The 10,977-nt window shown below is 51.4% G+C and overlaps 1 non-coding gene across 1 annotated transcript; it reads left to right on the top strand.

Moving 5' to 3' along the window:
- The first annotated feature begins 904 nt into the window (after positions 1 to 904).
- Positions 905 to 7,416, top strand: LOC140897997 (uncharacterized). Its single transcript, XR_013634711.1, has 3 exons — positions 905 to 1,014; positions 6,078 to 6,265; positions 7,005 to 7,416. It is a non-coding gene; the product is annotated as an uncharacterized LOC140897997 (transcript).
- The last annotated feature ends 3,561 nt before the right edge of the window (positions 7,417 to 10,977 follow it).

The raw sequence follows: 10,977 nt of genomic DNA, 5'->3' as shown, positions 1-10,977 counted from the left end.
TTTCATCAATTAGCAGACTTTATGGACAGAAGAGACCATTAGAGCGTGTCATCTGACCCCCTGCATATCACATGCTTTCTGTAGAGCATAGGAGCTAATTTTTGACTACACACGTTCCAGAAAGGCATCTAGTCTTCATTAGAAGACATCAAGAGGTGGGGAATTCCCACCACTTCCCTTTCTAGTTTCTTCCTTTGGTGATTCGTCCTCACTGTTGAATATGTGTGCCCTCTTTCTAATACGAATTGGTCTCTTTTGAGTTTCCAGCCACTGGGTCTTGTTATGCTTTTCTCTGATAGATTAATGAGCCCTTTAATACCCAATATTTTCTCTCCATGAAGTCACTTCAACACTTCTATGATGTCACCACCCAATCTTTTTTATAATCTAAACAGGCTGAGCTCTTTCAATAGCTCACTAGCATCTGCCAGGAAGGGAGTCCCCACAGAGGGACACCATAATCTCCCAGGGAGGGAAAAGGCTCTCACTGCCATTTCTTAACCTCATGGGGTGTTCTCCTGTTCTGCCAACCCCACCCCTTTTTCAGTATCTCCAGGTGCCTGAGGGAGCAGGAACCAGAGGCCATCCTGCAGCTGGGACAGAGATGGAGGTTGATGACCTACCTGCCCGTAGTGACCATGGTGCAGGACAGCCCTCAGGACATGCGAATGCAGCTCCAGATCTGGAGCAGCTTCCCTTTGCTGGCACGAGACCTTGCAGGTTGCGGTGGGTGAGACAGGCACTAACTTTTGGAAACCCTCAGTGGGATCAGAGGGTAATGGTTTGTAGAAAGTGGTGTTGGAGAGCTTTACAAAAACTAGACAAGAGCGGTGCATGTTGCAGGGCAGCTCCAGCCCCGGTGCTGTCAGTGAGACGTGTCCTCCCAGCCCTGCCTGACGGGTCTTTCTGTTTCAGACCCTCCTTGGAACTGCAAGAAAAGTCCAACCTGTAGAGTTGTGGTTGCAGTGATAGTTGTATGGTCTGCGTTGATTGCTGCCATCATTGCTCTGGCAGGTGAGTTCCCAGCTTCCGCCCCGCTCCCTTCCCCTCCATCTATGATCTCCGCCCATCCCATTCCCCCGTGACCTGCCACACTCACTCTCTCCTCCCGGCCTGTCCGGCTTCTGCCCCTGGGGCAGAGGATTCCTGGGGGATCTTCCTCCCAGACCCCTGCACCTGGGCACTCTCTGTGTCAGGACGATCTGACTGACATTAGCCCCCCCAGCCCATCTCTGAGCACTTTGGACCCAAGTCACCTTTGCCACGCGCCATGAAGCAGTCCCTGACCAGGGTGTCCAGTGGGACAGGATGCAGTGCAACCCTGAGCCCTTTGCCTTCCCTGTGTTACTCTGAGGTTACCAGCTTGGCCTTCCTGGATCTTCAGGTCACGCCTGTGGCCGGGCGGCAGGTGCTGCCGTGTTATTGAAATGAGCCATAGAATTAAGTCAAGACCCCTCCACCAGCGCAGTGTGGAAACCCCCCAATCGCTGAGCTTGGCCATGAAGGGTCCCTTAGCACCATTCACTCCCCCGGGCTGCACAGACAGCGTGTGCTCATGCAGAGGGCGTCTGTTTGCGGTGAACATGAACCCTGTTGTATCCCCCCGTTGTCAGGGGCAGGGCGTGCTGGGGAATGTCGGGGGTGGGATTTCTCTATTGTCCTGGGATCCGATCACTGGGCCCCAGGAGGGTTTAGCAGCTGGCAGAGGGGATTGAATCCAGGTCCGTCTGCATTAGGAATCCTCTGTGCCGATGTCATGACGTCCGTGTAGTTGAATTGGTGCAAACCGCTAAAGCAGACGCACTGCACTGGTGCACAAAGGAGCTTGCCTTGGTGCAGTTTGCTGCAGGAAGTTACCAGAGCGAGCCGCACTGCTCCAGCGCATCTCCAGGAGGTGTTTGCCCTGATGTCACTGCGTCACTGTGATTATACTGGTGCAGATTGCTCGGATACAGATGCGCCCTGAATCCCAGCTTCCTGCTGTAATGGCAGGCTGTTGCAATGGGCAGCATTGGTTCTCGCTGTGTAAGGTGGGAATCTGTGAGCTTAAGGTTGGTTACACACCTGCAGGTGCAGGGAGCTCTGCAGAACATGTGGCATCTGAGCTGGAGATGGATGGTGGAGACAGCCTGTGCCATCAACTGTTCGTCACTGACTTCTCTGCTCAGTTCAGTAGGGCAGGGGTGTGGGCTACCGTGCACTGGACAGTGAAATCTACAGGGTCAGACATGCCTTGTGAGTGAGGTGAACACATGCTCGCTTTCTGATCACCGCTGCCACGTTTCCTAACTCTTCCCAACTTAGAGTGTCTGTTCCTCGCTGAGCGCCAGCCACATGGGAAGGCTTGAAAACCAGCTACCGAGTTACTGTGGTGCAAACAAAAGTGACGTGCTCGAAAACATCTGGAGGGGTTTGAGTCCAACTCCTCTCAACTAGACAGGCCTTTCAAATCCTCTTTGGTGTCACTTATGGGTGACCCCACTGCTGCTCTTTCATGGCTCTGAAAGGGTTACACTGCCGTGAGGGCTTCCAGAAAGTGCCTTTCTTGCTGCTGTGTTTGGGGAGAGAAAAGTCTGCAGGTAGGAGGTGAATTAAGTTCCATCATTCCTGGCCCACAGTGCAACAGGTCACTTCCCATGGCTGTGGTTTCTGGCGCCCCCTTGTGGCTTTCATGTCCCTGAGTGAAAGTTCCCACATTCTTCTCAGTTGTTCACCTGCTGTTTGTTGCTAGGTTGAACGTCCAGCTGTTGATCTTGTGCCTGGGGTGAAATCATAGAATCATAGAATCATAGAATATCAGGGTTGGAAGGGACCCCAGAAGGTCATCTAGTCCAACCCCCTGCTCAAAGCAGGACCAATTCCCAGTTAAATCATCCCAGCCAGGGCTTTGTCAAGCCTGACCTTAAAAACCTCTAAGGAAGGAGATTCTACCACCTCCCTAGGTAACGCATTCCAGTGTTTCACCACCCTCTTAGTGAAAAAGTTTTTCCTAATATCCAATCTAAACCTCCCCCACTGCAACTTGAGACCATTACTCCTCGTTCTGTCATCTGCTACCATTGAGAACAGTCTAGAGCCATCCTCTTTGGAACCCCCTTTCAGGTAGTTGAAAGCAGCTATCAAATCCCCCCTCATTCTTCTCTTCTGCAGGCTAAACAATCCCAGCTCCCTCAGCCTCTCCTCATAACTCATGTGTTCCAGTCCCCTAATCATTTTTGTTGCCCTTCGCTGGACTCTCTCCAATTTATCCACATCCTTCTTGAAGTGTGGGGCCCAAAACTGGACACAGTACTCCAGATGAGGCCTCACCAATGTCGAATAGAGGGGAACGATCACGTCCCTCGATCTGCTCGCTATGCCCCTACTTATACATCCCAAAATGCCATTGGCCTTCTTGGCAACAAGGGCACACTGCTGACTCATATCCAGCTTCTCGTCCACTGTCACCCCTAGGTCCTTTTCTGCAGAACTGCTGCCTAGCCATTCGGTCCCTAGTCTGTAGCTGTGCATTGGGTTCTTCCGTCCTAAGTGCAGGACCCTGCACTTATCCTTATTGAACCTCATCAGATTCCTTTTGGCCCAATCTTCCAATTGGTCTAGGTCCTTCTGTATCCTATCCCTCCCCTCCAGCGTATCTACCACTCCTCCCAGTTTAGTATCATCCGCAAATTTGCTGAGAGTGCAATCCACACCATCTTCCAGATCATTTATGAAGATATTGAATAAAACCGGCCCCAGGACCGACCCTTGGGGCACTCCACTTGATACCGGCTGCCAACTAGACATGGAGCCATTGATCACTACCCGTTGAGCCCGACAATTTAGCCAGCTTTCTACCCACCTTATAGTGCATTCATCCAGCCCATACTTCCTTAACTTGCTGACAAGAATACTATGGGAGACCGTGTCAAAAGCTTTGCTAAAGTCAAGAAACAATACATCCACTGCTTTCCCTTCATCCACAGAACCAGTAATCTCATCATAAAAGGCGATTAGATTAGTCAGGCATGACCTTCCCTTGGTGAATCCATGCTGGCTGTTCCTGATCACTTTCCTCTCATGCAAGTGCTTCAGGATTGATTCTTTGAGGACCTGCTCCATGATTTTTCCAGGGACTGAGGTGAGGCTGACTGGCCTGTAGTTCCCAGGATCTTCCTTCTTCCCTTTTTTAAAGATTGGCACTACATTAGCCTTTTTCCAGTCATCCGGGACTTCCCCGGTTCGCCACGAGTTTTCAAAGATAATGGCCAGTGGCTCTGCAATCACAGCCGCCAATTCCTTCAGCACTCTCGGATACAACTCGTCCGGCCCCAGGGACTTGTGCACGTCCAGCTTTTCTAAATAGTCCCTAACCGCCTCTATCTCCACAGAGGGCTGGCCATCTCTTCCGCATTTTGTGATGCCCAGCGCAGCAGTCTGGGAGCTGACCTTGTTAGTGAAAACAGAGGCAAAAAAAGCATTGAGTACATTAGCTTTTTCCACATCCTCTGTCACTAGGTTGCCTCCCTCATTCAGTAAGGGGCCCACACATTCCTTGGCTTTCTTCTTGTTGCCAACATACCTGAAGAAACCCTTCTTGTTACTCTTGACATCTCTGGCTAGCTGCAGCTCCAGGTGCGATTTGGCCCTCCTGATAACATTCCTACATGCCCGAGCAATATTTTTATACTCTTCCCTGGTCATATGTCCAACCTTCCACTTCTTGTAAGCTTCTTTTTTATGTTTAAGATCCGCTAGGATTTCACCATTAAGCCAAGTTGGTCGCCTGCCATATTTACTATTCTTTCGACTCATCGGGATGGTTTGTCCCTGTAACCTCAACAGGGATTCCTTGAAATACAGCCAGCTCTCCTGGACTCCTTTCCCCTTCAAGTTAGTCCCCCAGGGGATCCTGGCCATCCGTTCCCTGAGGGAGTCGAAGTCTGCTTTCCTGAAGTCCAGGGTCCGTATCCTGCTGCTTACCTTTGTTCCCTGCGTCAGGATCCTGAACTCAACCAACTCATGGTCACTGCCTCCCAGATTCCCATCCACTTTTGCTTCCCCCACTAATTCTACCCGGTTTGTGAGCAGCAGGTCAAGAAAAGCACCCCCCCCTAGTTGGCTCCTCTAGCACTTGCGCCAGGAAATTGTCCCCTACGCTTTCCAAAAACTTCCTGGATTGTCTATGCACCGCTGTATTGCTCTCCCAGCAGATATCAGGAAAATTAAAGTCACCCATGAGAATCAGGGCATGCGATCTAGTAGCTTCCGTGAGCTGCCGGAAGAAAGCCTCATCCACCTCATCCCCCTGGTCCGGTGGTCTATAGCAGACTCCCACCACTACATCACTCTTGTTGCACACACTTCTAAACTTAATCCAGAGACACTCAGGTTTTTCTGCAGTTTCGTACCGGAGCTCTGAGCAGTCATACTGCTCCCTTACATACAGTGCTACTCCCCCACCTTTTCTGCCCTGCCTGTCCTTCCTGAACAGTTTATAACCATCCATGACAGTACTCCAGTCATATGAGTTATCCCACCAGAAATGCTCTGAGCTGTGTCAGTCCCTCGCAGGCTGGGAGTGTCCCTGGAATCCTTCTTGCCAGGCAAATTTACAGTGACAAACGTCTCCGTCCCCCTGCATCTGATTGCAGTGGACCAGCCCCAGCTGGGGGTCCCAATGGGCTTGGCAAGCCGGTCAATTGACTGCCTGTTTGGCCGCAGTCAAATGCTCCAGCGAGAGCCCTGGGGGTAGGAGGCAGCCTGCCTTTCGGATTGCGTCTTGGAGCCTCACTGGTGTTTTCCAGAACTTGGTTTCATTGTTTTGCCTTTTTTTTCTGAGCTAAAATAACTCAGTGAAGTACATTTTTTAAAAAATTAGGTAGATCCATATCTATCGAAAGCTAAACCTACTGGAGACAATGACGTCTTGCTCTTTTTCTTCCTGGCGGGAGGTAACCAATTCTGATAAATTGGTATTTTAAAATATCTGACCACTCTTTGACAGATTTGACTGGTCAGTTGACCAATTTTTGTACCAGTCAAATGCCCAATTCTCGTTGCAATTCTTACCCTCCATGTGACTGTCTCATTCTCAGCGCTGACCTCTCAGCTTTCATCAGCTGATCTGTGCCCCCCTGCGAGCCCCTCGTGCCCGGACGGCTGGATGGGATACCGAGGGAAATGCTACTATTTCTCAGAGACGGAAGGGAGCTGGACCGACAGCCGAAGCCGCTGCTCTGCCCCGGGTGCCTCCCTGGCTGGGATCGACAGTGAGCAGGAAACGGTGAGAGACTCTCGAGTTGCCAGACACTAATCTGGGCACAGGGATGGCTGCTGCAGCAGGACCTGGGCTCTGCCCCGTGGGGTGAGGAGCAGCTGTGAGCCCTCCCGTGCTGGGAGGCCGGAGTGAATGAACTTCCAGCCGCTGAACGCCAGCCCTGGCTGGGCCCAGGGCCCTACTGTCTGTGTGTGATCACAGGGATTGCCCATTCTCCGCTGCCCCCCTCCCCAAATAGGGAGACAGCTTCTGTCTAGGGCAGGGCTGGCTCAAGCATCTCCTGGCCTGCTGGCTGCTGGAGTGGGACTGAGAACCCAGCCAGTGCTCCTGTTGTGGGGATGGGAAAGGAGCAGCCAGCTGAGGAGGCGGGGGAGGAGGGGATCCTTTCACATTGACCCCTCCCACTTCAGCTTGCCTCCCTCCCTCCTCCTGCCTTGCTGGGGTGAGCGGTGGCTGCTCTGTGAGAAGAGACATCTCTGCAGAGAGCTCAGACCCAACAGCTGCCCCCAGCTCAGGGGGACTTGGGGTGTGGGTGACTGGGAGCACCGGGGTGGGGCTGCTGTGTGCGGTGGGAGGGTTAAGACTGCCCGGGGGATCTTGTGCTTTGCAAGAGGGAGGGGAAAATCCCCCCTGAAAATAAACTGAGCACCCTTCAATATGTGACTGGGATTCTCTGCAGCACAGAGCCCTGGAGGGGCGGTGGGGGGGAGCATGGGAGGTGGGGCTGATACCTGCTGTCCCTCAGCTTTCTTTAAGGCGTTCCTGCTGCGCCATAAGGGTGTCTATGACCACTGGATCGGCCTCTGGAGGGAGCAGGGTCAGCCCTGGAAATGGGCCAATGGCACCAAATTCAACCACCTGTGAGTCTCTCTCACCCCTCTGGACTAATTCCCTGGGCTTGGGGATTCTGGTGTCTGAGCGGTTTGAGCTCAGGTAGATCCACCATTCAGTGCTAGTGAAACCACCAGACACGACCCTGGTCCGTTCGCGTCCTGCGTGTATCGGAGACCGATGGGAGCCGGCGTGTCCCTGAACTCTCGGCTCCTCCCCGCAGCACGGTGCTGGGCCGGAGACAGAGCCCGCCATAGCCAGAGATGCCCTCGCTGCGCGCTGGGATTTCAGCTGGGACACTCGCTGTTCTCCCCCAGCCCTCTTCAGCAAGGTCCCTGGGGTGTCTGACCCCCCCTGGGGAAAGGAGGCAGCAGGGAGCTCAGGTTAACAGTGGCTGCTAGAGAGGGCAACATGCCGAGCACTGCATGGCAGGTGCAGGTCCCGCTGGGGATTGCAGCCGGCAGGTTTGAGTGACTTGGCTGGTGAGGCCTCTGAATCTGCAACAAGGCACCGATGTTAAAGGAGCCTGCGGTTCACAGGTGCTGGACGCCTGGGGCTCCCACGGGAACGGGGTACAGTAGTGATGGCTGCCCAACACCCCGCGATGGGTTTCAGTGGGCTCCAAGTGTGATCACAAAACCAGCGCTGCTTGAACCCTGGGACTTCAGCAGTAGAAGCATGAGCCTCTGCCATAGGAGCGAAAGAATCCACTTCTTTAACTGAAACTCCCCCCCGGTTGATAAAGCTCTTTTGCAGGCCAGCCATTAGAGGGGGATGGAGACCCCCCCCCACTTCTCTGGTCTGGGTTACTTCAGTACTTTGAAAAATCAGGCTCTTTTGGCGCTGGGTCAGGGCTCCCCAATGGACAGTCCCCATTCTGCTGTATTGGACCCAACCTTTGGATCCCACCTGCTTCCAGCCTCACTGGGTCTGAAGAGCTACCAGACACTGTCCTGAGTTCGAGCCTCTGTGGCATTCTCCTGGGGTACAGACTCCCTGTCTGGTATGCTCCTTAGGATGTGGGACCCTGCAAATCAGCTGCTGTAGGATCCAAAACCAGTGCTGAACCCTCCCAAATCTCCCGAGAGGCATGTTGTCCCTAGAGCTCCACCCTCCACACCAGATGAACTCTGGGAGACTTACGTGAGGGTTACAAACAAGGAACACATGCTTTCACAAAGGAACTTCTTCAACACTCTCTTTTTCCCCCATGCCCAATGGAAAGCTCAAGAGTTATAGATCAACGGAGAAGGAAACCCCTGAATGCAATTTCTTCTTTCAGTGTCATCTTGGTTCTGCTCCATGTGTTTCAAGGAGGCGAGATCCTTCCTGTCCCCCGCTTTTCCTGCTCAGTCGTCTGGTTCTGGTGATGGTCTGCCCCTCTTGTTAGAGGGCCGGTCCCTTTTGACAATCAGTCTAACAAATTCTCTCTGTCCTGCTGGGGACTGTCCATTCTTCAGCACCCCTGTGGGCTGCTCAGCATAGAGGGTCAGGAACAGTCAGCGGTTCTGCAAAGCCCCCGCTGTCCTGAGCTCTGCTCCTGAGGGGCTGGGAGAGTAGCTGCTCCGCACTCAGGCCTGCACTGTGGAGAATGGCTCCCCTGGCTGGGACTGGTGTGAAATGCCCGGCCTCTGCCTGACTGCAGCTCCCTGGCTTCTGTGTGGCAGGTTTCACTTAAGAGGAGGAGGTGACTGCGCGTATCTGAACGACGAGAAAGGGGTCAGCAGCTCACGGTGCTACATGGGAAGACGGTGGATCTGTAGCAAACCTGAGATGTATGTGATGGTGTCATAAATATAAAGGGAAGGGTACACACCTTTAAAATCCCTCCTGGCCAGAGGAAAAATCCTTTCACGTGTAAAGGGTTAAGAAGCTAGGATAACCTTGCTGGCACCTGACCAAAATGACCAATGAGGAGACAAGATACTTTCAAAAGCTGGAAAGAGGGAGAACATCAAAGGGGTCTGTGTCTGTCTGGGTGAGGCTTTTGCCAGGGACAGAACAGGAATGGAGTCTTAGAACTTAGTAAGTAATCTAGCTAGATATGCGTTAGCTTATGATTTCTTTAAATGGCTGATAAAATATGTTGAGCTGAATAGAATGAATATTCCTGTCCGTGTGTCTTTTTGTAACCTAAGGTTTTGCCTAGAGGGATTCTCTATGTTTTGAATCTAATTACCCTGTAAGGTATTCACCGCCCTGATCTTACAGAGGTGATCCTTTTCTTTTTACTGTTTCTTCTATTAAAATATTTCTTTTCAAGAACTGAATCCTTTTGTCATTGTTCTAAGATCCAAGGGCTTGGGTCTGTGGTCACCTATGCAAATTGGTGAGGATTTTTACCAAACGTTCCCCAGGAAGTGGGGTGCAAGGTTTTGGGGAGGATTTTGGGGGGAAAGACGTTTCCAAACAACACTTTCCCAGAAAGCCGGTTAAACGTTTGGTGGTGGCAGTGGAAGTCCAAGGGTCAAATAGTTTGTACCTTGGGGAAGTTTTAACCTAAGCTGGTAAAGTAAGCTTAGGAGGTTTTCATGCAGGTCCCCACATTTGTACCTTAGAGTTCAAAGTGGGGAAGAAACCTTGACAGATGGGAAAAGAGACCGCACTCGAAAGGGGCTCAAAATGAGACTCCTAGAAGTGACACTTATACAACTCACACCTACTTGAACAAGCCAAGATCTCAAAATCAGGCAGTGGGGCCCTCAAGCAATAAGTGTGTCTCGTTTAAACTCCGTATGTGCCATCTGCTTTTGAACCTTTTAAACTCAGGGTTACGTTGTCAAGCTTTTCTCTGCAGCTGAGAGGGAGTGATCTCATGAGAAGGAGTCTTACCTCATTTCCCCAGCATGTGGCTAAGGGAAGGCCTTGTTCATTTAGACTCCAGAACAGCATTTCTCAAATGCAGCCAGCAGCTGATTGTTTTGCAGCCACAAGAGCCTCCAAAGTGCCCCAACAATCGCTCAGATGTTAAGTATTAAAGGTGTCTTCTAAATGCCATAAATCTTCATGCGTGCTCCCTTTTAAATAGTACCATGCCGGCAGAGCTGAGCTACATAGGTGTGGTTTTCTTTCAAGTCACAAAGTGTATTCTTTGGCTAAGAACATAAGAACGGCCATACTGGGTCAGAGCAAAGGTCCATCCAGCCCAGTATCCTGTCTGCCAACAGCGGCCAACGCCAGGTGCCCCAGAGGGAGTGAACCTAACAGGCAATGATCAAGTGATCTGTCTCCCGCCATCCATCTAGACCCTCTGACAAACAGAGGCTAGGGACACCATTCCTTACCCATCCTAGCTAATAGCCATTCATGGACTTAACTTCCATGAATTTATCCAGTTCTCTTTTAAACCCTGTTATAGTCCTAGCCTTCACAACCTCCTCAGGCAAGGAGTTCCACAGGTTGACTGTGCGCTGTGTGAGGAAGAACTTCCTTTTATTTGTTTTAAACCTGGTGCCCATTAATTTCATTTGGTGGCCCCTAATTCTTGTGTTATGGGAACAAGTAAATAGCTTTTCCTTAGTCACTTTCTCTGCACTACTCATGATTTTATAGACCTCTAACCACTGTGTTTACATCTCATGTTATTGTAGCTCTGTAAGTGGCTATGGGCCATCTCACTGCGTGGTGTTTGGGTAGGTTGCGATTGTTCATGGGGGTGGGGAGGGAGGTGAAAAAGTTAAAATGTGACTGGGTATCAGAAAGTATTTCAGGTAATCTAGTGCCAGAAAATGACCTTGAATGTGACAGCAGGTGGCTCCTCTGGGACCTTCTGCTAAGAAAAGCAAAACATAGAAAGAAAAAGAAACACTTCAGCACCAGGGGGAAAGGCAGTTTCCTGTGTTTCCGAAGCCATCTGATTCCATTTCTGAACAAGTTGCAGTGTGAGA

Source organism: Lepidochelys kempii, chromosome 14, assembly GCF_965140285.1.
Source record: "Lepidochelys kempii isolate rLepKem1 chromosome 14, rLepKem1.hap1, whole genome shotgun sequence".
NCBI classification, from domain to species: Eukaryota; Metazoa; Chordata; order Testudines; family Cheloniidae; genus Lepidochelys; species Lepidochelys kempii.
Note: the sequence above shows the minus strand (reverse complement) of the source record. Positions and strands in the feature narration are given on the sequence as shown.